Source organism: Tiliqua scincoides, chromosome 1 (assembly GCF_035046505.1).
Source record: "Tiliqua scincoides isolate rTilSci1 chromosome 1, rTilSci1.hap2, whole genome shotgun sequence".
In the NCBI taxonomy this organism is placed as follows: Eukaryota; Metazoa; Chordata; class Lepidosauria; order Squamata; family Scincidae; genus Tiliqua; species Tiliqua scincoides.
Window position 1 is genome coordinate 13,378,076 of NC_089821.1, and position 25,762 is coordinate 13,403,837.

The following is a 25,762-nucleotide window of genomic DNA, read 5'->3' on the forward strand; positions in this document are numbered from 1 at the left end:
GGGGTCTGCTGGTGCGAGATTGGCTGGCGGGGGCGGGCGGGGCGCGCGGATTGGCGGGCGGCTGGGCGCAGGGCGGGCGCGGATTGGCGGCCGACGAGGAAGCAGGAAGGGAGGACGGAGCGGGGCGGACGGGCTCGATGCTGCCGCGGCTGTCGGGGGACGGAGCGCGGAGCGGCCGTTGTGGCGGGAGAGGCGGCGGCCCCCGGGCGGGAGAGGCGGCGGCAGCGGCGCCGCCCGGCCCCTCGGCCGGCCTTGCTCGCTCGCTCCCTCCGCACGCGGGCCCAGAAGGGGGCGCGCCTGGAGCGGCCGCCCGCAGCCCCGCGCTGGGGAGGAGGAGGAGGAGGCGGCGGCGCTGACGCAGCAGCCGGAGCCCGGGAGTCAGTCCGGCGCCCGGGGCGTTCCAGCCGCCGCTCGCAGCCCGGCCCGGCGCGGCCGCGGCCTCCCGCGCTGCCGGAAAGAGCAGGAGCAGCGCCCCGGTGAGTGAGCGAGCGAGCGAGCGGACGGACGGGCGGGGGGCGGCGCAGCCCAGCCCTCCGCGGGTCTCCTCGGGAGCAAGCCCCGAGGGAGGGCGGCAGCCGGCCCCGCGGTGGGCTCCGCCTCGCAAGGTGGCGGCGCCGGAGCGCGCTGCGTCGTCGGGGGAGAACAGGTGCCGTCGCTGCCGCCGGGGGGAGAGGGGGGCGCGGCTCCTGCCGCCTGCCTTGCCCCGGAGGGGGCCGCGCCCGGGAACTTTCCTCTGGCGGCCGCGTGCGCCCCGGGCGCCTCCCTCCATCCTCCGGGGATCGGCTCTCCGCCTCCCCTCCTCGTGCCGGGCTGGGGGGCTCGGCTCCCTCCCCTTCTCAGCGCTCCCGCTGCCGCCTCGTCGCGGCCCCCCCTCGAAGGACACCGTGGCCTGGGCTGCGCGCTGAAGGACACTCGGGGGCTGCCGCCTCTCCACGCCCATCCCCGGGCCGCCTGCTCCCCCGCGCCAGCAGCAGGGAGGAAATGGCCCCCGTGGGCTGGAGGCAGGTGGGCAGCCCGGCCAGGGCCTCCTGGGGGCTCACGTCGGGCGGCAGGGCCAGGCTGCTGCTGGGCGTGCTGGGATTAGCTCTGGGTCGAAAGTTATGTAATAAAACCATCACATTTTACACCCCCCCAAAGGCCCTTTTCCCCAAATGATCTGGGCACAGGCAGGGACTGGATCCCTGGACGGCACCTGAATGGCACCGGCACCCACATCTTGACCAACACTTTTGCCTCCCCATCTAACCTTGCCCTCCTTGGAAAGACATGAGCCCTACTTCCTAGGGTGCTTTTGCCTAGCCCCACTTCCTAGGGTACAATCCTATGCATGTTTACTTCCCCCCCAAAAGACCCATTTTTCCAAATGATCTGGGCACAGGCAGGGACTGGATCCCTAGATGGGCACCTCTATGGCACTGGCACTTGTGTCTTGGCCACCCCATCTAACCTTCCCCTCCTTGGAAGGACACAAGCCCCACTTCCTAGCCCCATGTTCTAGGGTACAATCCTATGCATGTTTACTCCCCCCCCCAAAAAAGACCCATTTTTCCAAATGATCTGGGCACAGGCAGGGACTGGATCCCTAGGTGGGCACCTCTATGGCACTGGCACTTGTGTCTTGGCCACCCCATCTAACCTTGCCCCCCTTGGAATGACACAAGCCCCACTTCCTAGCCCCATGTCCTAGGTTACAATTCTGTGCATGTTTACTCCCCCGGAAACACCCTTTTTCCCAACTGATGTGGGCAGAGGCAGGAACTGGATCCCTGGATGGGCACCTGAATGGCTTTAGCCACCCCTCTTTTCTCCTCTTTCCTTTTCATGGAATGTTGCCCTCTTTGGAAAGACTTGTTTACCCAGCCCCTTTTCCTAGGGTACAATCCTAAGCATATCTACTCAGGAGTAAATCCTATTCTGTTCAGTGGGGCTTACTCCCAGGAAACTGTGTCTAGGATTGGCCAGTCTACTTCAGAGGGCTGATGCTTTTTTTGCGGTGAACTAGAAGCAGAGACAGCTGCTTGAAATGGGCTGGAAAGGACAAAGACACACAGAAGACCCTCTGTGCCTGGTTAGTGGGCTCTTGGAGTGGAGACTTGGGAATCCAGCACAAGGACAGAAATAATCAAGCCGTATATTGCTTTTTAAAATTTAAAAAACAGGTCATTGGGGCAAGATGTATGCAAACCTGAAGTGGATTTTAGAGAAATGACTCAGTAACACAAGGTACATTGACATTATCAGTATACTATCTGAAAGTAGTTAAAAAAGCTGTAAGTAAAGTTTTGTGGAGTGACAGACCTTCTGAAGGGGGAAGAAAAACCCTGGAGCATCTGAATTGGTATCACTGTTTCCTGAAGACAGTGATGGTGTAGGTGGCAATAATTCAGGGGAGCTAAAGGGTTTTCTGTTTGGTACATCTTGCTTTGTCACAATTTGTGGCCCAGTTCTGTCCATGTTTGTTCAGATGTGGTTCTTGCTTTTACACTCCTTAGTGTGCGTAAGATCACAACCTTGGTTTGGGAGGCAGACTGTGGATGTGTAATGTCTGCATAGGCCAAAATCATACCTGTTTCCAAAATGTAGCCGGTTTTTAAAATTTAAAATCTTCCCTCCCTCTTGTGTATTATGTGTTATCACAAATGATGCATTTCCTGCTTTTGACTGTCAACCACACACCTCGTCTGGTAATACGGGAGAAGACTCTTTTCTGTATTATCCTGGGCTTAGACTCCTGTGGAATCCCAAAAGTATACCTCTTGCCTACCCTAGGGCCTTGTCCTTCCTTGTCTCCATCTTTGCTCTCAGGTGAAACTGACAAGGTTGGGAAAAACTTGTTTTAAATATAAGGTAGGCTATCTAAAGTGTATGCCCTTTTGAAGAGAAGAAGCAAATCCCCCACTGTTCTTAGAGCAGCAGGAAGAAGGGGAGTGTTGGTGGATTCCAGGGGTTCTGTTAGTATTTTACAAGTGCTTAAAGTGTGTTTGAGTATGAGATTTGTTTTGACTCTATTGCCAAACTGAAGCAGATGAGTTTCATTTTTGTTGTGTCAATCTCCCCTGTGTAGAAGCCAGAAACTTTGCTAAGTACTGTGTGGATCATCAGGCAGTCTGTTCTGGGATGGTGACCACATATTACTGGGTCACACAGTGTTTCCGTGATCAGTGTTTATGAGATCTGGAAGCTGCTTAGTGTTCCGAAAGTATCTATTGAGTTTGTTGTGGAATTTAATGTGTCTTGTTCTGTTAGCAGAGGGATAACGCTAATAGGGGTGACATGAATGTTGTCATCCTGTTGTCCTTGCTCAAAGATTTCCATGTCTTCTTGCCTGTAGATTGTATTGCAGAGGGCAGCTCCTTGTGTTTCTTTCTGTGCTATGGAATAACAAATAGATCAGCTTATGAAAGGAGCATGCACCATGAGATTAGCAAGTTCTAGATGGATCATTATTTTGTTTAGATTTGCATTCTGGCTGATCCTTAAGGCATAACACGCCTCCTTTTACATGTAGTTTTGTCACAGACTTTTCCTTCAGAAGGAACTGTTTTTCAAAGTACTATTAGTAGCTACTAGACCTGATGGCTACATCCTACCTCCAGGTTCAGAAACTGCACACCTTATCAGTGGCAGGGAGCAGTAATGGTAGGAAAGGTGCAGAAGAGGGTGTCCAAAATGTTACTGGGCTGGGGCACCTCCCTTGTGAGGAAAGGCTATGGTGTTTGGGGCTGTACACTCTAGAAAAAAGGTGTCTGAAGGAGGACATGATGGAGACATATAAAATTATGCATGGATGAATAGGGGGATGTTCTTTTCCCTCTCACACAACACCACAACCAGGGGACATCCACTAACATGGGAGAGTTGGGAGAGTTAGAACTGACAAAAGGAAATATTGCTTTACCCAGCTTGTGGAACTCCTTGCCACAGGGTGTGGTGACGATACCTGACCTAGATGCCTTTAAATCAGGATCGGACAGATTGATGGTGGACAAGTCCATCACAGGTTACAAACCATGATAGGAATGTGCAACCTCCTGACTTTAGAAGTAGGCTACATCAGAATTCCAGGTGCAAAGGAGTGGCAACAGGATACATGTGTGCTCCCAGAGGCAACTGGTGGGCCACTGTGAGATACAGGCAGCTGAATTAGATGGGTCTCCTTTGGCCTGATCCAGTGAGGCTCTTATTTTCTTTCTCTCCTCTATTTGTGGACTTCCCAGAGGCAACCGGCATGGACTCTTGTGGAAAATAAGAAATCAGTCTAGATGGGTCTTTTATCTGATCCAGCAGGAGCTTTTCTTAAGTTCTTCTCTGATTCCCTTTTGTAACAAAGGGAGCTAAGGATGCTATGGCTTGTTAGAGGTTGGTAGGTAAATGCAAGGCTAAAGCCTGAATATGAGCCTTGACTTTATCATCTCCCCCCCCCCCCCCGTGTGTAATGCTCCTTCTTCCACAATCTCGAAAACAGTGCTAGCAATTCTTTTGTGATTTGAATTCAGATGACTAGAGTTCTGGTTAAAGTTGTTGATACAATGCAAATATTTCCTTGTGACATCCCGATACGACTTTTACAGAGTACTTGAGGAATTTTGGATTTTGAAAGGACATTTGGCATCAGAATATACTTGGGTCCAAGAATTTTTATTTGTGTTTTGTAGCTTGGTCTAGGAGAAACTTCTTTTTAAAGGCATCTATTCATTTAGTGAGTTTTAGTGAATACTTAAATTCTATATGAATTTCACCCATCCAAAATTTTGTGATAAGACTGTGTGTACTTGTTCCATGTTGCACAGTACTCGCTGTCTAGGCAAGGCCCATGATAATGATCCTCTAGCCTGAATGATACTTATCAGGCTATACTTTTGTGGGAACATCCGCCTGCCTATTAAGGGAATTTTTAATGCAACATTTTCAGTATTGAAAGTACTGATGGGGCATTGCTCACGCTTGCTTAAAATCAGATGATCTGGACAAGGTGACAGGGTAGAGCCTTTCAAGTAGTAGTGAGGAGGGAATAGACAGATTAACTGTTTATCCTCCAAAGAACATTGTTGCACTGATGTCAGAATAAGGCTGTAGCTCTGAGTAAGAGTATCTGCTCTGCATGGAGACAAACAGGTTCAGACTCTGGGAATATCCAGCTCAGGCTGGAAAAGGCCCTTGTTTGAAAACCCATAGAGCTGCTGCTTGTTGCAAAAGCAAAGGTGAGTTAGACCAGCATTTCTCAAACTGTGGGTTGGGACCCACGAGGTGGGCCACAAGCTAATTTCAGGTGTATCACCTAGCTCAACAGGCAGCCATTGAAAATTCAGAGCTGGAAATACAGGTTATGGAGCTGCTGGGCAGGGTGGCTTCTGGTGGGAGAGAGGCATGGTGCTTTGCCATGGATGGGGTGCTGGAAAGGGGGAAAGGCTGTGTGGTTTGAAAAGGATTCGAAGTCTGCGTTCTGCTTTAACTTCCAGGCGGGAATGTTTAGATTCTGAGCTATTCAAAATAACAGCACAAGTGCGCTGAGTGATGGGACCTTTGGCTGATTGTGGCTTCGGTTTGATGGCTTCCAGGTTAATGACACCACTTCTGGTGGGTCCCAACAAATTGTCATTCTAAAAAGTGGGTCCTGGTTTTAAAACATTCAAAAACCACTGAGCTAGACTTTTATAGCAATAATGACTGTGGGTATATGTATTCATCCCCATTAGTAGGGGGCAGTTGCCCATTTAATTTCTAGTTTTAAATGCTTGTAGACTTTCTCTTTCTTTGACTAGAGTTTTCTTTAGCTTTCTTTCCTGTCTAGTTGTTCTACTTATATAACAGTGGCTGCAGTTCTTTGTTGTTGCAGTAAAGTTATTGAAAGAAATAGTAACACCATTACAATTATATTGCATCCTCTGTTTGTGGTGCTTTGCATGCATCATATCAGAAATCCATTTGACTTCTCTGCAAGGTAGATCAGTGGTGTGTTGTTGCAGGTGAGGGGTCTGAGAGAATACAGGTCATCCCTTATTATCCACTGGGGTTCCATTCTAAAACCCTAGTGGATTAAAAAAAACAGTGGAAAAATAGATTTAAAGACCCACTTCCAAGTTTCTTTCTTCTCTATTGCTCCTAATGGAATACGGTTGTGCCTCGACATCTGCAGGGGTTTGATTCTGGGACTCCCTGCTGATACCATAAAATGTGTTAAATAGAAGCAGTTAAAAAAAAATAAAAAAGTGCATCCCTTTGCGATTGTGGTTTAAAAACAGCTTTTCTTACTGTTATAGAGAGGCAGTCAACAATTAGAAATGCAATGGAACCCCTGCCTTTGCCTGGCTCAGCTGAAGAATGGAATGTTTGCTTACATGACTGTCTCTACAACAATAAGAAGAGCAGTTTAGGGACTAAAGGGATGCATTTTTTTCCCCTTCTCCAGGGATCAGCACATTCTTTCTCATTTGCAGTGACCATTTGTGTTGAGTCAAATCCATGTATTACAAATCCGTGTATAACAAGGGTTGACCTTTAGTGGGTTGCCCAAGAACATCTGGTGAATTTATGGCTGATTTGAGAGTTGAACCTGGGGGTTTGCCAGCTCCTACTCCTAATCAACTATGTGACATCAGTTCACACATTAGAGTAAAACTGTGGTATACTACAAACAGTTGGAGCAGTGAGTTTCAGAGTTCATTTTATAGAATGACTCCCTGAACTGACTTGAGCTAAGAATCTTTTATCTGTTCTGCAAGAAAAGGTAATAAATCACCCCTTTTGAACTACTAATGGAATTTGGGGGTGGTGGTGGTGGTGGTGGTGATACAGGGATTCTCCTATCCCTTTAATGCTATAATGTTGTAGTAAGAACCTCATCTGTTACATATAGGGTTTTTATCTTTATGATCTTTGATTCAGCAGAACATGTTTGTGGTCTTTCAGAGAAAAAAACGATGGAATACCTTTAGCAACAAAAGTTTCCTGTCTTCAAAGCAAGTTATTTAAACTGTTAGTTTGTAACAATACATTACCTCATAAGGTGTTTTAAAATGGTATTTATCTTCCTCAGTGTTCAGTAAGACTTAGGCTGTAGACCTGTCTTACTCTCCAGAAACCAACACCTCTGCTCTTTTCAATGAAAGGTATGCACATGTCCCTGAGATGAAGCACCATTGAACACAATGAAACTTGCTTCTGAGTAGACATGCCTAGGATTGCCTTTTAAGTTTAGTATCCCTGTGGAGGGAAGCATTAATTGCTGTGAGCAAAGTTTGCACTGTTCTTTATTTTAACATGTTGAAGAGGGCTTTTGTAGAGGCAAAACATAATCCATGACTAATTTTGTGAGAGCTAAATAAGAAATGTTAGTCTTTTTTGGACTGTTGTTTTTTTAACTGTTTGAATTCAACTTGTGACATGGATTTGAGTTCAGTCTCATGCTGTAACAGCAGGCTGAGTGGCAAATACTAGATTCTAAAGTGATGTCTTCAGCATTTTTGATCTCATTGTCGTCATTTTAATGTATGGACAGACCTGAACTTAATATATTTCCTGGACAAAGTGACTTCTCTTGCTCTTCCTCTGCTTTTCTGCCTGGGGTGTGAGCAGAATTTTCACGCTGTGAGCAGGGGTTTCTCCTTTTCTCATTTCTGTGTTTTGGTTTTTAACTTGTCCTTAACTCTATACTTGTCTAATTTTCTTTGAATGGCAGCTGCTAGTGATGCAACTGCCTGTAGTGAAGTGTTCTTAGTTGGTGCTTATCCCTGATATGAGAGGCGTATCAGTTGAAAATGGATCATCCATAAAGGATGTTGTATGCCTTGTGTGAGGGAGAGGAAATAGGGAAGTTGTAACAATAAGTTAAAATGGGGTAAAATATGACACAGATCTGTAGTGTGTCTTAAAAATGTCTTTCAAGGTGTGACATTTGGTCCCACGTATTCTCTTCATTTTCCTAACTGTTGCCCTTATAGGAGACTCCCTAAAGACACCTCCCTTATCCTGCTGAAGGTTTGTCATCCTTTTAAAAGTAGAATTGTGGTTTCCTTTATATCCTTTCTCCTCTCCTCTTTATAGCCTTTCTCTTCTCCTCTTTTAACCAGAATGATAGTTCCTTAAATCATGCACTTTGAATTTAGGACAACTTGAGGTACTGTATTTGTGATATACCTGAGATGGTGTTTATAGTTCCAGGTGGTTAATTGTGCTAACTTAGGAACGATACACTGCATTATTTGAAAATTGAGAAAAAGTTTAGAATGTAAATTGATTTAAAAATGCTAGCAGATTTTAAAAATTCCATGTAGGTCTCTTAACTGTTCATTGCCTGTTGCTGAATTGTCTCATGAATTCCCTGGCATTCCTTTCCTGTTGGTATAAAGTTGATTGGTTAATATTTGTTGAGAATGTGAATAAATACATAGAGGAGTTGTAGGGCAAGAGCCTGTATTCATTGCTTTATTCATTGCTGTATTCATTCTCTCCCAGAATTATGATCCCTTTGATTTATTTTTGTGCTACTTGCACAATATTTGAAACTTTCAGAGTAGGTGATTGGCAAGAGTCAAATCAGTTGCATGTGCCTTAGTCATCAGAGGTCCTGTGTTTCCCCCACATGTTCTTCAGTTAGGAGAGACATGTGATAGGGTCTTTTTAGGTACACCTCCCAAACTGGAACTTCTTGCATTTGAGATCTCCTTGACTCTCCAGCTTAGATTTTAATTATGTTGAAACAAATAAGCTTTGACAAGTATTTCAGTTGTTTTTGATATTGCCCTGATTGTCCTTTTGGTTGCTTTTTCAGTTTGTGCATATTAAACATTGATTTTTATTGAATTTGGCTTTGATAGGTATTGCTGTGTATGTTGTGAATTGCCTTGGGGACTTCTTCAGAGGCTGAGAGTCAGGCTATAAAAACTTGGATAAATACTCTTCAAAAACTGATCAGGTGGACTTCATTACTACATCTCTGCTCTTAGCAATAAATAGATGGTGAACCTAGGTAGTCAGACATACAATTATGTTAATCAGCTGGTACCACAAGCAGCTTAACTGCCCCAGTTAATACCTGTTCATTAAAAAAGATCTTGATCGAGTACAGTACTGCCCTATTTGGATTTTACTCCTGTAGTGTTTTTTCTCCACGCCAACCTACAGAAGCATTTGTAAAGATCCTGGAAAGAAATGTATTGCAAAGAGGCTCCCAAGAGAACAAAATTCTGTGTTGGCATCCTTCAGTCTCGAAAGACTATGGTATCGCGCTCTGAATAGTGGTTATGGAACAGTGTGTCCTCTCCAGTGTGTGAAGCCTGGGTAAAGTAGATATGGAGGATAGACTGTTACCCGTGCAGCAAATCCCCCCTTTCCATGTCACTGAAATGGTCCAATGGAAAGGCAGAAGCCAATACTGTTGGTTCCAGCAGGAGTTGCCAGAACGTGACTGTGTTCAGCCATGAATTGCCTCAGGGACTCTGGCTCCAGATTTTGCCTCGAGGTTGACTCCTGAAGCCTTTTCCATAACTGGATGTAGCCACAAGGCAGTGGAGGTTTGGGATCAGAGTTTTCCTTCTCTCAGATGAGCTGCCTTCCCAGGCTAAGGAGTCCCATCTACCCAGTGGCTGTTTAGTTGCCTCTTACAGCCAAACAAGGCTGTACTTACAAGTACAGCCAAACTGAGGGCTTATTCTTATCCCCAGCCCCCAGGGGAATAACAAAATTCCCCAGGAGAATTAAAACTTCCCCAGGGGAAGAACAAAATTCTAGCTTTCAGCTAATCAGTTGAACTAAGTGAGAGTTTCAACAGTATTCCTGTGGTGCTCCATTTCAAATAAACCACACTGAACCAGACAGAAATAAGCAAAATTCCACAGTAAACCTGTATGTTGTGTAATAAGTATTTGGGTTGGTACTATTACTGGGTAGAACATAAAGGCGAAACCTAGGAACTAAACCTCTTCCAAACACTGACAGTGTGTGAATGTTTTGAAAGCACTTGGTCAAGTAAGTCTTTGTGGCTTACTAGCCTGTTTGCAGTAGGACTGGGAGGGGGGCTGGAATGAGAAGAAGAATGAGAGGATACTGCAGGCAAATGGGCAAGACCAAAAGCTGGTCCCGTTTAAGGTGTTTGACGAAAAAGGATAATTGCTGTTGGAGCATAACAACTATACATTATTTTTATACTTCCCTTCCTCCAAGGCAGTCAGGGTGGTGTATATTGTTTGTTCCTTTTTATCCTCACAACAACCCTGCAAGGTAGATTAGGCTGAGAGTTAGTGACTGGTCCATGATAACCCAAGAGGCTTCCTGGCTGAACAGGAATTTGAGCCTGGTCTTTCCAGGTCTTTAGTTCAGCAGCAAAACCACCTGTAGAGGATCTGCTGTAACAGCGAAAATGTTTGTTTTCACCCCACAACCAGTTTATTTAGTTCTTGTTAACTTGTATTGATGGTAAAGAGTAGCTGCTAATTGCCCTTTAAGATAAACGAGGAAAACTAGAATTCTTTGTTTCTTACTATAAAATTTCAGCTGTCCCAAGAGCATTGACTTAAGTTTTTTCATTATTGGCCCCGGAAATGTCGTTTGGAAGTTAACTGTTTTCAAAAGACGAAGCGTGGTTAACCTCCTGGAGAACTATCACTTTATTGGCTCTAAAGAGGATTCAAAGAAATAGGCTCAGTTTCACTCTTGCTCATGGTTGTCACTAGCGAATTGCATCTGTTCTGTTAAAGCTTCTTTTTGTGTTGTGGTCAAACTGGGTGCATCACTTCTTATAATTGTTGAAATTTGTGAAGCCTTGCTAAATCACTCAACAAGGTAACTATATACAAGTTCCTCTGTATGTTTTGGCATGAAGTTACCTCGTAGCCCTATCAGATGAACATTGCACTGTTATTACTTGATTGTGCCTTTTTCTCTCAGTGGGTTTTCTACCTTTCAAAAACTTGTCAGACTAGCAGTGATAGTGGGAGAAAAGGTGTGTGTTAAATGGGAAGTGATGTCTTTCCTTCAAACAATTTGGCTGCTACTTTTTCTTTCAGTCTTTTTCCGTGTGTGTGTGTATTCCCAAGTAAAGCCCACTGAATTACTTGGAAATTGCTTCCAATAATGTTTGCGCATGGGATTTTCCCCCTTGTTAGTTTGGAAAAAGTGCATGTTGGGTCACACCCTGAAGGGGCAGTCTAAAGAAGAGCTGGTGGGTGGAAAGAAGCTTGCAGAATGTCTCTGTCCAGGGTTCAGCAATATTCCCTTCTCCCGCAGACCCCGTCCCAGCGCTAGGTGCCACTCAATTTCTAAAGGTCGCAGATTACAGAAGCAGCTTTTCAGGGAATTCAGGGTCGCTGTGTGGGGAAAGTTCTTTTACTTAAGCCTCCTTTTGCTCAATTAAAGGTCTGGCTCCAACCCTGTCCTTACTCAGCAATTCTTCATGCTTGCTCTAGAATTATTCTTCATTGCATGATCTGATGCATTGTATACAGTTGGATAAAAATGGTCTAAAACAGTGGTTCTCACACATTTAGCACTGGGACCCACTTTTTAGAATGAGAATCTGTCAGGACCCACCAGAAGTGATGTCATGACCAGAAGTGACATCATCACACGGGAAAATTTTTAACAATCCTAGGCTGTCCTACCCATATTTACCCAGGAGTAAGACCCATTTACTATAATTGTTAAAAGTTTATACATACCGTGTTTCCCTGAAAATAAGACCTACCCTGAAAATAAGACCTAGTAGTGATCAGAGCCGGGGGGGGGGGGCAGGAGGGATCCTCGGGCGGGGCGGGTGGACAACATGACTGGGAAGGCTGCACTCCCGTGCGCCACCTAGAAAGCTCCTGTTGTGCTGCCTTGGGCAGAGGACGCTGAGGTGGGAAGCAGCAAGCAAGGCAACCCTGCCTACTGGGCTCTGAGGCTCTCCACAGCTTCCAGGGAGTAAGTCCCATTAACTATAAAGGGACTGACTTCTGAGTAGACAGGCAGGCGGGGATCCTCCTGGGTGCTTAGGGAACATCCTCTCCACACCTTCCAGGGAGTAAGTTCCATTAACTATAAAGGGACTGACTTCTGAGTAGACAGGCAGGCAGGCATCCTTCTGGGTGCTGAGGGGATATTGTTGTAAGGTATATTTTTGTACATGAATGACTGTGGATTGTTGTACATTAAAAAAAAATAAGACCTACCCCGAAAATAAGACCTAGTGTGTGTTTTTGAGCCAAAAAAAATATAAGCCAGTGTCTTATTTTCAGGGAAACACGGTAGTAGCTTGTTAAAAGTACTGGTCTGTAACATTTCCCCAAACGCAGTCACATACCATGGTAGCATCAACTCTAATACATTAAAAATAAAATATTGAAATGAATGGGGACCCACCTGAAATTGGCTCATGACCCACTTAGTGGGTCCCGACCCACAGTTTGAGCAACACTGGTCTAAAATATTTCTGTCCTGCGTTTCTTGCCACAGGGCAACCCAGGGAGCGTACAAAGCAGAGAATATGCAGTAAAATTTAAGTGGTTAATTTTCCAACTTGAATCCCATTCCAGCAACCCCACCACCACTCTTGCTTCTGAAAAAATAAAAGCAAAAAAGTCAGGCTTTAACCAAAGGAGGTAGGCATGTTGAAATTGAGCAGAGAGGGTTGGTGCCATCACTGGAAAGGGCCTGCTTCTGATGGATGCCTAGAGATCTGTGCATAAGGACCATTTACCAGTTGTGTATCAATTAGGAACCCTTTGCTTTTGGGAATCCAATATTATTTTTTAATACAGTAAAGCAGTGTTTCTCAAACTGTGGGTCGGGACTCACTAGTGGGTCGTGATTCAATTTCAGGCAGGTCCCCATTCATTTCAATATTCTATTTTAAATATATTAGACTTGATGCTCCCATGATATGTGACTGCATCTGGGGAAATGGTACAGACCTGTACTTTTAACAAGCTACTATGCATATTCTTTTAACAATAGTAGGTGGGACTTTACTTATGGGTAAGTGTGCAGAATTGCAGTGTAGGATTGCTAAACATTTTCCTGCTTGATGATGTCACTTCCGGTCATGACATTGCTTCTGGTGGGTCCTGACAGATTCTCATTCTAAAAAGTGGGTCCCGGTGCTAAATGTCTGAGAACCACTGCAGTAAAGAAAGAGGCTAAAGATTTAAAACTCTGTAATGATATGATGTTTACAACAATCTGGGATAAATCCAAAACCCATGTTTACCATCTGTTTGACTATCAGAATCTCATATTTGATAAAAGAATGAACTAAGAAGAAAATATGCTAGCAAAAGAAAACAAATATACTTGCTCTCAAAAGATTTCTAGAAGATCAGAAAGAGAAAAATAGACAATCGTGGTGTGAATTGGATGGGAAAGAGCCTTCTATCTTAAGCCTATCTTAGGCCTATCTTTACATTTTGTAAAGTGTAAAAAAGTGAGTAAGTGGGCTAAAGCTACAAGGATAATGTTAAAATACATTAACATGCCCTTCCAGCGCAGGATGCATCAGCACTGGAAAGTTGGCAGGATTGGGCCCTTAGAAACTGTTTCATTTGTAGACATCAGCTAATCCATCAAAGCTAGCAAAAGATGAATATTTGACAAGAATATCAATTTCTAAGAGTATTAACAAGTTGCAGTTGGATGCTCCTCTAGAGCAGAAGTCCAAGGTGTGGAGCAGCATCCTGTGTCTGCAAATAAAGGAACAAGCATGATCAAGTCAACATTCTTTAATTGCATAGTCTCAAAGCTGGGGCATCATCTGAAAGAGAAGCACACAAGTGGGGCTGCCAACCATCTCATCCCAAAGGGCTCTTGTGCCTCTGCAAGTTATCTGACAAATGGACAGATAACATATGCCTATGAGATCTGACTGCACCAGTTGGTTCAATGTCTTGTCACGGATTTGCAAAGCAATAGGGGTCTTTCTGGTTCAAGTAGATCGGCAGTCCCACAGAGGAACAGCTGGCTCACGTGGGTCACTGCTGCCGAACACATGGGCTTCCCTTGTGGTCTGTACAGCTGACTATGTGGAGGGTTATGTGTCCTGTTCACCTGGAGCAACTGACTGTGGAGAGCAAAGAGAAGCACAGAGAATTAAAATACATTTCTGTTCAGCCCACAGGTGTACACATTTGATCCCTGTTGTGTATATGCAACGTTGGGCAAAAATGGCTTAACAGAACCATGTCAGAATGGCAGCAGTGAGATATGAACAACCATTAATCATGTCACATATTACAAATGTCCAAGTCTACCCCAATAAAATATTTGAGGATTCCAATAGCTTCCAAATCTAGCAAAGAAGGTTGTATCCGAAGGTGCTCCTTCCCTTTGTGAAATAAGCCCTATTAGGCAAAAACAGTCCCTTTCCCCTTGCCTTTGCTGCCCCTCCAAGCCTCCCAAATCTGCTTCTCCCATAATCCGCAGAAATAGATTTTCAGGAGCTGCAGGAGCACCTTAACACATGGCTTGTAATCAAAATAATCATCACCCTGTGAATCAGTTTGGAAAAGGATGACCCAATGGCATGCATACAGAATGTAGGAATCACTCTTAACACTGTGAATGTGTTCCTGGCAAACAGAGTGCTGTAGGAGGTAGCAGTAACAGTGTAGATATGTTCACAGCACTGAACTGTCAGAGCCAGCTGTAGAATTGGCCAGCCCTGCTGACACTCTTACATGGCAGTGATGGAAGAAGATAGGAGGAGCTACTCTCAGGAGGTTGGGTCAGGTTGAGAGTCATCCTTGTTGAAGAAGGCATCTAGGATAAGGTAGATTACCTTGCCTTCTGCTTTCTCTCCTGAAGCATTCCTTATAGCAAACCATTGGCCCTATGCTAGCCAGAATACACTGTTCTCATTTGCCCCGTTCTAGTCGTAGGATATTGGCTCATGATATTCTAGCCAGAATATGCAGCTCCCATTGGCTGAAGGCACAGCGCAGAGAGCTATATTTTTCTGCACTAAACTTTTGAGTGGTTTGTGGATTTTAACTTTTTATTTTTTATGATACTGTAAAACTCACTTGGCAAAAAGTGTATAATGAAAGAGTGTTAAAGGAAGCAGCTTTATAGTAGGTATTGCTCAGTGGATAGGGAGGAATGTATGTGTAAAAATTATGACTACACTAAGTCTTCTGTTCTTAAATTCCAGTATATATGCCACTAAAACATATTAAATACATGCATAAAATAATCCCTATCTTCATTTCAGTGGATAAAAAGATCAGAATCACTATCAGATATGCAGAAACGAAAAGTATAGGAATCTGATGTTAAAAAGGACTCCGCATTGGTGTTGATAATTTTGGCCAGGGATAAGCAATATTGGTGTGCACCATTGTGGTTTTATCCTGTTACATCACCATGGGAGGGATTGTAAGGGGGAGAGAGCATTTAAGGTAGCAGCAAAGGGTTATTATTGCTAGCACCTGAAATAAGGACTAAATTTAGATCCTGGTTTTCATGATTCTGAGTGTTTTTTTTTTTAATAATAGGTGTTCTAATTTGTCTGGAGAACTAGGCAATAATGGGAGTTATATGATCTTTCAAGAATGTGATTTTATTGCATGATTTATTGCACGATTATCCTTATCAGGGTTTTAAAATGCAGAATGTGCAACCCTCTGGTATTTTGTTTTTCCATACAAGGCATTATGTTCAGTGGTGGGTGAATGTCAATATATTTTGCTTATTGACTAAATTTGTGATGTTGAAACAAATAAACCAAAGTAGAGTTACTGTATTAGTATTAACTTGCTTAAGAAGTTTACAAAAGGTGAAATTTGAGAAGACCTTGGAAAGAGATTTAGGGAGAATAATAAAAGTTTTATAGATCTGCATTTTTAAAATGGACTCAGATGTACAGTACCTGCTAATCTAAAAGCAGATGATTATAATGGAATGTGCAGGTGGTATATCATACCTAAAAAGTTGAATTGAATATATTATAATCTGAGCAGTATTTGAAAAAGTGGGCAGGCAGGCATTACGGTGGGACTGTGAGGCGATTCCAAAACTCTGGATATGAGTAATCCAGGCTAATGAGTTTCTTCAGTTATTATTTTACTTGGCTATTTAGGGTTTGTTAACAAACCCTAAGTTTGCTAGCAACCATTTCCTTATCCTTATCCTTTTTAGTTTCATAACAGGAGTGAAAATAGAGATGGTGAAGTGATGGAAGTCTATAAATGTGCCATAGAAAACTGAATGAATTTTGGAGAAATGTTTGAAATAGTTAAGTTTTCAGTAAAATTGAAGGAAGGGATTTTGTGTCCCTTCTACATAAGTGACAGGTTTACTCAGTACTGGAATGTAGCTTATGGTTTTAGTGATACCTCACAAGTTTTGAGCCGTGGCTGCCACCATCTCCTATAATTTGAATGAAATCAGTACAGTATATAAAATCATCATATTGGTTAACATTTGAATATGTTAAATTTGTATTAAAAACAAAATAAGTGACTACTACAAGGGGGGAAGCAGGTATAGATGCATGATTGTTGAGCTCAACTTTGGGTGTTCTCAGTTCCTTTAATTTTTTTCTAAGTTAAAAATGATCCAAAAATGTAAGCAGAGCAGATGTGAAAGAATGTGCAGAGGACTGAAGTCCCTTTGGCCTTGGGAGTGCAGAAGTAAAGTAAATGAGTACCCAGGATTCTTTGAGACTTCTTTCTGAGTTATTTGAGGACTGGGTGACTACTTGAGGACTGGGGACTCTAACACAACCCCAGAACTAGGGAACATCCTCTAAAATTAATTGCTGGGGCAGTTAGGACAGACAAAAGAAGATATTTCTTTACCCAACATGTAATTAGCCTGTGGAACCCCTTGCCACAGAATGTGGTGATGGCATCTGGCCTAGATGCCTTTAAAATGGTATTGAATAAATTTCTGGAGGAAAATTCCATTACAGGTTACAAACCATGATGGGTATGTCTAGTCTCCTGTTTTTAGAAGTAGGCTACCTCAGAATGCCAGATTCAAGGGAGTGGCACCAGGATGCAGGTCTCTTTTTGTCTTGGGTGCTCCCCGACACATCTGGTGGGCCACTGTGAGATACAGAAGGCTGGAATTAATGGGCCTTTGGCCTGATCCAGCAGGGCTCTTATGTTCTTACTAGGAGTCTAAAGATCACTATAACATTTTCAGGCAGCAGGACAGGTCCCTAGAAAATAGCCAAAATCCATTACTTTTCATAAACTGAAATGACATCGCCTTGAGCTGAGCTGTTATGTTAACATCCAATGAGATGAGTATTGGATAACTCAAAAACGTGCAGCACAAGACTCTGTCATTTTGCTTGGTTCTGATCAAGATTGCTAGATGGTTATAGAGGGCAACAGGTTTTTTTTTTCTCCTATCTGTGAAACGGTGACACAAACAAAGCAATCTTAGATTGGAAAGAGAAGCACCTTCCTTTCTTCTTTCTGATGCGTGGAAATGAGCATGGCTGAACTGAATTGGAGAGATGATATTGATGGTTCTAAATAATAATAATAATAATAACAACTTTATTTTAACCCCACCTTTCTCCCCGAAGGGACTCAAGGCGGCTTACAACAGGTTAAAACAGATTAAAAATATAATTTAAAACAAATAAAAACATATTAACATGGACATCCATTATACATCCATAAAACATTAACATCCATAAAAACATGGATTACCAGCATCCTAGAAATGTGTAGGAATTAAACTCTGTTGCCTGCAGGCATCCATGCAAAGTGTGCTGCTTCTGCTTTCCTAGGGGGTTATAGAAAAGTGTGTGTCACCTTCTCACAGGTCAGGGGTCTGTTGATGGCATGCAACAGTTCTCCAGCGGTTCAGAGAGAAAAAACAAAAGGAGTTATTTTAAGCACTATAGTATAGAAGTGTTGGGCTGTAGCACTGTGTGGCCCAAGCAAAACGCTCTACAGCGCACTGCGTTTTTGTTCTGCATCAGCTGTCCTGCTTGACCTGTGAACATGAAGCAAAGAACTTTCCTGACCTAACTAGCAGCATGTGGATGTACAATGAAGCTGGATGTGGGGGGGGGGGATCTGCCACATCAGCACTTCTATAGCCAGCCTTTCAACCACTGGCTTAATAATAACTTTGGGACAGTTCTCTGTAAACCGAGCTTCTCCCCCCAACACTGTTTGTGACTCTTGTGAATGGATTGCAACACATACAGTGCTCAAACTGTGTGTGTATTCTCTGTAGGGAAGTGCTGGAGCCACTGCGCCTGAATTGCTGACCCGCTGACTCGACTCAGCTCGCAAGTCATAACGAACTGCTGTTATGACTCGACCTGAGCCACTTAGAGTCATTTGACTCCGTTGAGAGTCATTGTGAGAAGAAAGTCAGGTGTGACTCTGTAGAAGAAAAGGAGGTGCTACTGGGGTGTATGTTGGAGTTCCAGGTCTGGAAGAGAACGTGCAGGAGAGCAGCAGAGTGATATTGTCTTGCACCTGCCTTTCAGGAATGCAAAATGCCACAAGGTCATAAAGTGTTCCTCTTCCTATCGCAGGGAAATGCCTCCCCCCCTTTGCCTTCCTCCTTTGCATTTGTTCCTCCCTGTCCATTGGACTGCTCCTCTCCCTCGCCTGGATAAAAAATCAGGCCTTCCATTTGTCCATTCCTAGATCTCTAAGAGAGCCCCCTCCCCCATGTCCTGGTTGCCCCATCTTCTTCTGCTTCCTCCCTCAGCCTCATGAAGCTGGAAAAAAACACACCTTAAGCCCTCTTCCTTCCCTCCATCTCCTGGAACCAACCTGCCCTCGTTCTACCATGCCTGCTACTGCCATCGATCTGAATCCTGGCTTTTGGATCACCCACAAGGTCTTTGGCATGATGTGGAAGTGGTGGAAAAGGAAGTCGTCACTTGAGTCAGTTCAAGTCATGACTCATTACTGAGTCACTGGCCCCAAGTTACTAGTCGGATCTGAGTCAGTGATGTCCGTGACTTGAGTTGACACAAGTTGAATCGAGTAGTCATGACTTGAGTGACTAGTCATCCCTGATTCTCTGCGTCCACAACACATGGTGTACGTGTGTCAATTTGTGATGATGGGCAATGGTGGTGTGGCAGTGGCAAGCAGCATCGCTTGTGTCTTCCAGTGACATGTTAGTGCTTGAGGAATATATGTTGGCACTTTGAGTTAAATGTCTCAGTGTGGGTGGAGGCATAGTTGAGCAGGGCTAGTGCACTTTTGGATCTCTCTCCCTTGTCTATTTAAAACATTTTGTGTCATTTCGATGGAAATGTGTCACTGAGAGGACCAATCATCACGTGCTCGGTAGGTAGAAACTACTTATTAGCAAGCATTAAAGCACTATTTACATGCTAGGCTAATTAGAAACTGCATGACTTTTTTTTCTTAAGGGATAGAGTTGTTTTTAACTTCTTAGATGGCTTAAACTCTTTTGCAGTAGTTTTCCATCCATGCTCTGTGGTTGTATGATCAGGACACATCCATGTGAGCAAGGCCACAAGAGAGACTTTTACCCATCCTCTCTGTTGCACCTTTCTAACTTGTTAAGAATTGTTTAACAGAAGTGCAAATAAATCAAAACCAAACACGGAGAGCAATTGTCAATCTGCATATGAGTCAGAAAGCTGGTTGTACAGGCATTCCCCAACTCTATCCGCAGTTCACAAATTAAGGGCACAATCCTAACCAGGTCTACTCAGAAGTAAGTCCTATTGTGTTCAATGGATCTTACCCCCAGGAAAGTGAGGTTAGAATTGCAACCTAACTCTCCTCATAGAGATTACTTATCTTTGTCTTGATTGCAGACCTCCTGTTGTCTCCCCTGTCCTGCTTTTCAGCTCTATCAGGAAGCAGGTTGGAGGGCTGAAAACAATGCAGTGGTAATTAATTTGCATGATTGTAGAATTTGTAAACTGTTTCTTGTAGGGTTTTGTGCCCCCTGATGATATGGCATAGTCCCCAATTCCTGCCTTCATGCTGTCAAATGGTTCCTCAATAAAGATATGGTTGATCGAGGTGTTTGAAAATGGCGTTATTTACTTTACTCAGAAGTAAGCCAGTTGTGTTCAGTAAGACTTAGGCTGTAATCCTATCTTACTTGCCAGAAACAAGCACCTCTAGTGATTGAATCTTTCATGATAAAGACACATTCCTGTGCAAACTTGCCTATGAGAAAGTTCCATTGACCTTGGGAAAAGTTACCTGCAACATCTGAACAGTGTAAAAGATTTATCTAGGTGACCTGCAGATTTTCAACATATGTCTGCACCCGGCAGGTGAAGTTGCAATATATTTGCCATATTTCTGCACTCTCTCCGATCCCTGCTGAGAATGGGCTTTCACAAACTATTTGTGTGGTAAATCATGCCATAAATGACTTAAGAAATAGAGCAGATACTGGCTGTGGCAAGGAAAGCATTAAGTAGTGATTAATTCTTATAAATCTTGAAGGTACTTTTACTCCCTCAAGTAGTATACAACTTCAGAATGGTTAATTCCTCTGATCATTAGGCTATAAATACTGGAGTAAGCAGCTGTGGCATGATTTTGCCTTTTGATCATGGAAAATAACTGCTGTGGTGCTTAGCAATTCAAGGACATCCAGCGAAGATGTAATATCACCAATGGGACACACAACTGTGCTACCACGATTGAAGCATGGCCGAGGCCTTGCTTGTGTCTCTGGAATGTGGTTTAACTTGAATAGGTGATGTAGTACTAAAGTGCAGGGAGTACTGCTTCTCTAAGTGACCTCAGTGTAGAGTACAGAGATGTTATGGGCCTCCTTAACTTGGGATGTTTTGTTCTTGGATGTTGGGGAAGAACATGGACTGAAACAGGTCCTGCCATCCTAATGTGCTTTGGTGAGGATTGCTGTTTTCAGAGAAGCTGATCCTTGCCATGGTTAGAGGTAAGGAGGAGCATTGGTTGAAGGCCTTAGTCTAGGCATACTTGAAATTATATTCAGTTGAACTTGGTGGACTTAACTTTTGCATAAATGTGCCTGGGATCAGGCTTCAAATAGGATACACCACTGGTTCTCAAACTCTCTAGGAGTTGGAGAACCAGGGTAAGTCTTTACAGGGGTGGGGTGGAAGGGATTGTGCCACTGCTGGGGAAGAGGAGACTATTTTAAACTAAACTTTCCTGCTACTGGGGTCTGGGGGTTGTGGGAGCCCTGTGGAGCTTTTGTAGGGCTCCCCACAACTTGTAGAATGTAAAAAAAAAAAAAAAAGATTGCAACTCACTTCTGGTTTCACGATCGCAACCTGGAAGTAGGTTGTGAACTTTTTTATGTTCTACAAGCCATGGGGAGGCCTGCTCAGAGGGCTCATTGGGGCTCCCCACAACCCCCGGACCCTGGCAGCAGGTGAGTTTAAGTTTAAAACAGCCTCCCCTTCCCCCATAGTGGCATGATCCTGTAGATAGCATTGCCGCTTTGCCCCTGCCCCTTAAAGGGAAAGGGTTCTCTCAGGCTGATGGGTCACAAACTACCGGTTTGAGAACCACATAGTAGAAATATAGGCTAATAATAAATTTGTCGGGAATTTGGCCTGCCAACTGTATCTTATTTGGCAGGTGGAATATTGTATATTCTGCTTGAAATGGTGCCTTTGCTGATATTCCAGGAGTGGAGGGAAGCAGTGGTTGTGATCATTGAAACAGGCAAATGTATTACATTTAGTATGTAAATGTGCTCTCTCTCCTGGGTAACTGTAAAGGTAAGAGGGTAACTGCTTGAGGTCATGGTTAACAATAGCATCTATATGGAGGCCATGGGAATAATGTGATTCCACTCTTTGACTGTTGAGTTGTTTGACTGTAAGGTGTGTGTTGCTGTTCATGGCTACTTGGCTTGCCTGGGTACAGCTGCCCATTGGGATACGGCAAGTGGCAGAGGCAGTAGGTTTTTCAGAAAGGGAGCCAGGCAGTGGTAGGCTGGTGGCTGCAACAGGAGGAGCTTTGTGTATGAAATTGCGTGGCTTGCTTCTTGAGGACTGTACTTTTGAGAGATGGGCAGCTCAATTCTAACCTGCCCCGGAGCAGGCAGGCTGAATGGCCTGTGCTGCATCCAGAGCAGGGTCGGTCCGGGTTGTAGCACAACTCAGAGTAAAGAGAATCCATTCCCGTTACCCTGTGTCACGTAGTAACTGCCCCATCGCGCAGTTTGGATCTGCACCACCTACATTGGTGGTGCAAATCCAAGCGGCCAGATATTAGACTGGGGCCACTTGGGGGGGGGGGGTAGTAGGATCCTGGCCCTGCCCCCTGCCAGACCCAGTCTCCAACCAGCCTACCTGCCACCCACTGTCCCCTTGCCCCTGAAAGCCTCTGAAACTCTCCCCCACCCTCGCCAGATCCCTGTGCCAGCAGCACACTGCCAGCACGAACTCATCTTGTGCAGGTGCAACGAGGCTAGATCACCTCCATGTGCCAGCCTGCCAGCTCTCCCAGTGGTACAGAAGTGCCTTTTGCAATACCAGGAGGCCAGCACAAGGGACTTGTGCCAGCCTAATGTCCTGTTAGGATTCCACAGTGAAGTTGTTAACCTAACTTGCACTGCATGCCGCTGTTGTGCTGATCTGCAGGAGAGAGATGAAGGGTTTGGTCATTCTCTGATTAAAATGTTTGTGCATTTATTTTATTTTAATCATAGGTAGCTTTGTAGGTCTGTTTGGGGGGAAAAATTAAAAACTCCCAGTACCTTTACTGGGACCAGAAAAATGACATTCTTACTGGGACCAGATAAATGTCACAGCAGCAACAGCAGCCTTTTGAGTTCTTGGGAACTCTGCAGTATAAAGACTGTTCTCTTGTCTTCTCCTTTTTGCCGTGCTGTGTTTCATGCTGCAGACAGAATTGAGTAGCTTCTAGGTTCTGTATAGGGGTGGCCAAACTTAATGGAAGAGCCACATAAGATAAACTTCAGGTGTTTGAGTGCCACAATATTTAAAAAGCATTTAAATTATTAAATATATTTATTTACCATGAACTCATGTATATATCCAGTGAACTCTCAGTTCATGCCTTATAAATATAAAGCTTGAAAATATCTTATTTACCTGTTGTATGTATCGTGATGCAAAAAGGAGCTCAGCTAACATATTTCCGAGAGTCACGCATCGTATGTCAAAGAGCCGCACGTGGCTCACAAGGTATGGTTTGGTCACCCCTGTTCTAGGAGTTTTTCAAAATGGGGAACAGCCAGTTCTAATACCTGTAGCACAGCATTGTTCAGCCATTGGTACTCTGCATCATGGCAGGTGATGTGCCCCACAGGGCTGTGCTGATGCAATGGCACTGCCTCACTGGAACCATCCCTTCGCAATGGTTGTACGTCAGTGAGAAGATGCACCTGGAAAACGGCCTGGTCCGTCAGAAGATGCACCGTTTGAAGGAGGGTGCAGAGTGAAGCTGCAACTGTGGGGCAAGCTTCCCACTCCTGTCTCCGGTGTCAGTGAGGACACCTGCAAGGAGGGTACTTGAACGGGGGGAAAAAAATTGAAAAGCCCTGCTTGCAGTCTGAGATCTCTGTCTTGACAGCTGCTGGGGCTGGTCATCTTAAGTCTGTGACTCCTCATGAACTCCAGCTAAAGATTGTTGTAAATTGCAGGCTTGGAGCCTATTGCACCATGCCCTGCATCTCTCCCCCCCCCCCCCGCACCAAAAGAAGACATACTAACTTCCACTCCAGCTTGAAGCAGGAGGAAGGAGTGGTGGCCTTCCTTGTGTTACATGGCCTTTCTGGGGCACTCGGAGACTCTTGCAGTACAATTGCAGGGACAGTCTGTCTCCCTTGCCAGCTTCATGTTTAAGAGGAAAACTGGGCTTCTCATTAGACCTGCTTGGAGGGTGATGGAAAATTTTGCCATCGCAAGTGGCATTGTGGACCTCTGCATCCAAATGTTACATTCTGCTTATGGAAAAAATTTGTGTGCATGAGGGGGGGAGGCACTTTTTGCTGAGCTCTCCTTCCCTCTGCAGCTCCCTACATTCCCTAAATATCTATTCTCAGGGGGTCCCCTTCAGCCCTGAGGAACACATCTTCAGGCTGGGCCGGGGACTACAGGGGGAGAAGAAATAGGTGGAAATCATCCCTTCCCTTGTAAATAGCTTTGCTTCTGTGGATAGAAAAATGTATAATGAAACCAAATTGTTTTTGCACGTGCCTAAAATTTTAATGTCCGAAATAGCTCAACATGGAATTGTCGTCTTTCTTTTGTATTCACATTTTGATGAATAAATGCTAGACATTCTTCCACAATGTGCGATAACTTATCACTAAAATATGCATGTGTTGGAATGCTCTCTCATAGTGGTTGGGGAGAAATCCCACACGTAATAAAATTGTGCTGTTTTTGTTGTCTGTATTGCCTTTCTTTAATACAGTGCTCAGTAAAGTATGCTGTAGCAGGTTCTTGGGCGTTTTGCTAAAGAACCCGTAAGTGAAATTTTGAAATGGTTCACGCAAGTGCCAAACCAGAATAAGAGGCGTACTCCCGCCATTCCTCCCTTGTTCCTGGTATTTAGAGCCTCTGGAGGTAGCCTGCAACAATCATGATGGCTGCATCATCATCATGCAGCCGTTGATAGTCTTCTGTGAATTTGCCCAATTCCCTTTCAGACCCATCCAAGCTAGTGGTCAGTTTTTGCCTGGCACCACCTTATGAAGGACTCCTGAACAAATGACATATGCTCTCCAGTGTTCTTTTCAGCTGATTCTGTCAATTGCTTATTCTGGAATCCAGTGGATTCTGTGGTTTCTCCACAACTTACTTAGTATCACACTTTTTAGCATATCTGTTCCACCATTATTGCTGTGGAATTTCACATTAAAAAGTTTTGCGGGTTCCTGCTCAGATAAGGAAATGAGGGGCAGTATCCTTCCACCGACATAAGTGGGCCAGCACAAGTCATCTTCCCCCACCAGCAGTTCTTCATATGGTTTCTGGGTATTCAACCTCCTTGCGCTGCATCCTACATGCTACTGAAAGTCCCCCAATGCTCAGCAACAGCTTTTTTGCAGGGTAGTGACACAGGGAACTTCAGGAGGGGTTTGGGGAAGATATGTTGCATCAGCAACACTCTGGATGATATTCAAGGCAAGGGATTTTGGCAGGAGCATAACTTTTAATGACTTAGGGCCCAATCCTATCCAAGTTTCTAGCACCAGTGTAACCACAATGCAGCCCCAAGGTAAGAGGACAAATGTTCCCATACCTTGAGGAGGCCTCTGTGTCTGCCTCCCCACCACAGGTTGCAGTGCACGCCCCATTGGCATGGCTGTGCCAGCACTGGAAAATTGGATAAGATTGGGCCCCCAACCTCTCAAAGGGTTCCAGTGTCCCTATTGTCCATTCCTCCCTTGTGTGCCCCCAACTCCCCCGGCAGCTTACTGTTTTTTGTATGAATGCCCAACTTCATGGGTGATCAGCTTGCATCCTCGTACAATTCCTCTGTACAACATAGCATCTGACAGGTGCTTGTGTATCAGACCTGATCTCCTTTGCTGCCCAAGAGATGGCCCCTTCCCTACCTCCTTGGGTAGGTCTGGAATGCAGCAGGGTGCTTGGCACTTAAACCTTTTAAGTGCTAATTGCCTAGTAATGAAATATTTAATCACCAGGCAATTAAGTTTTATGGAAAAGTGACTAGCGGAGACTGTCTATTCTGATGGAAGTGTTTAATAACTTGATAAAAATAAAGGTTTTCCTACCCTGTCTGAACCTGACCAACATATCAGTGTAATCAGATAACGAAATCCTTCAGGCTAATTGGACCCTGAAGATTTGGGTGGAGGGAGGCAGGTAGTAAGATGGGGA

General features: G+C 44.4%; 1 protein-coding gene across 1 annotated transcript in view; it reads left to right on the forward strand.

Annotated features, from left to right (window-relative positions):
* The first annotated feature begins 379 nt into the window (after nt 1–379).
* BAHD1 (bromo adjacent homology domain containing 1) overlaps nt 380–25,762 on the forward strand; it is a 61,210-nt gene continuing 35,827 nt past the window's right edge. The window contains exon 1 of the mRNA XM_066631084.1: nt 380–476. The gene's annotated coding sequence lies outside the window, so the exon portion shown is untranslated. The remainder of the gene's footprint in view (nt 477–25,762) is intronic.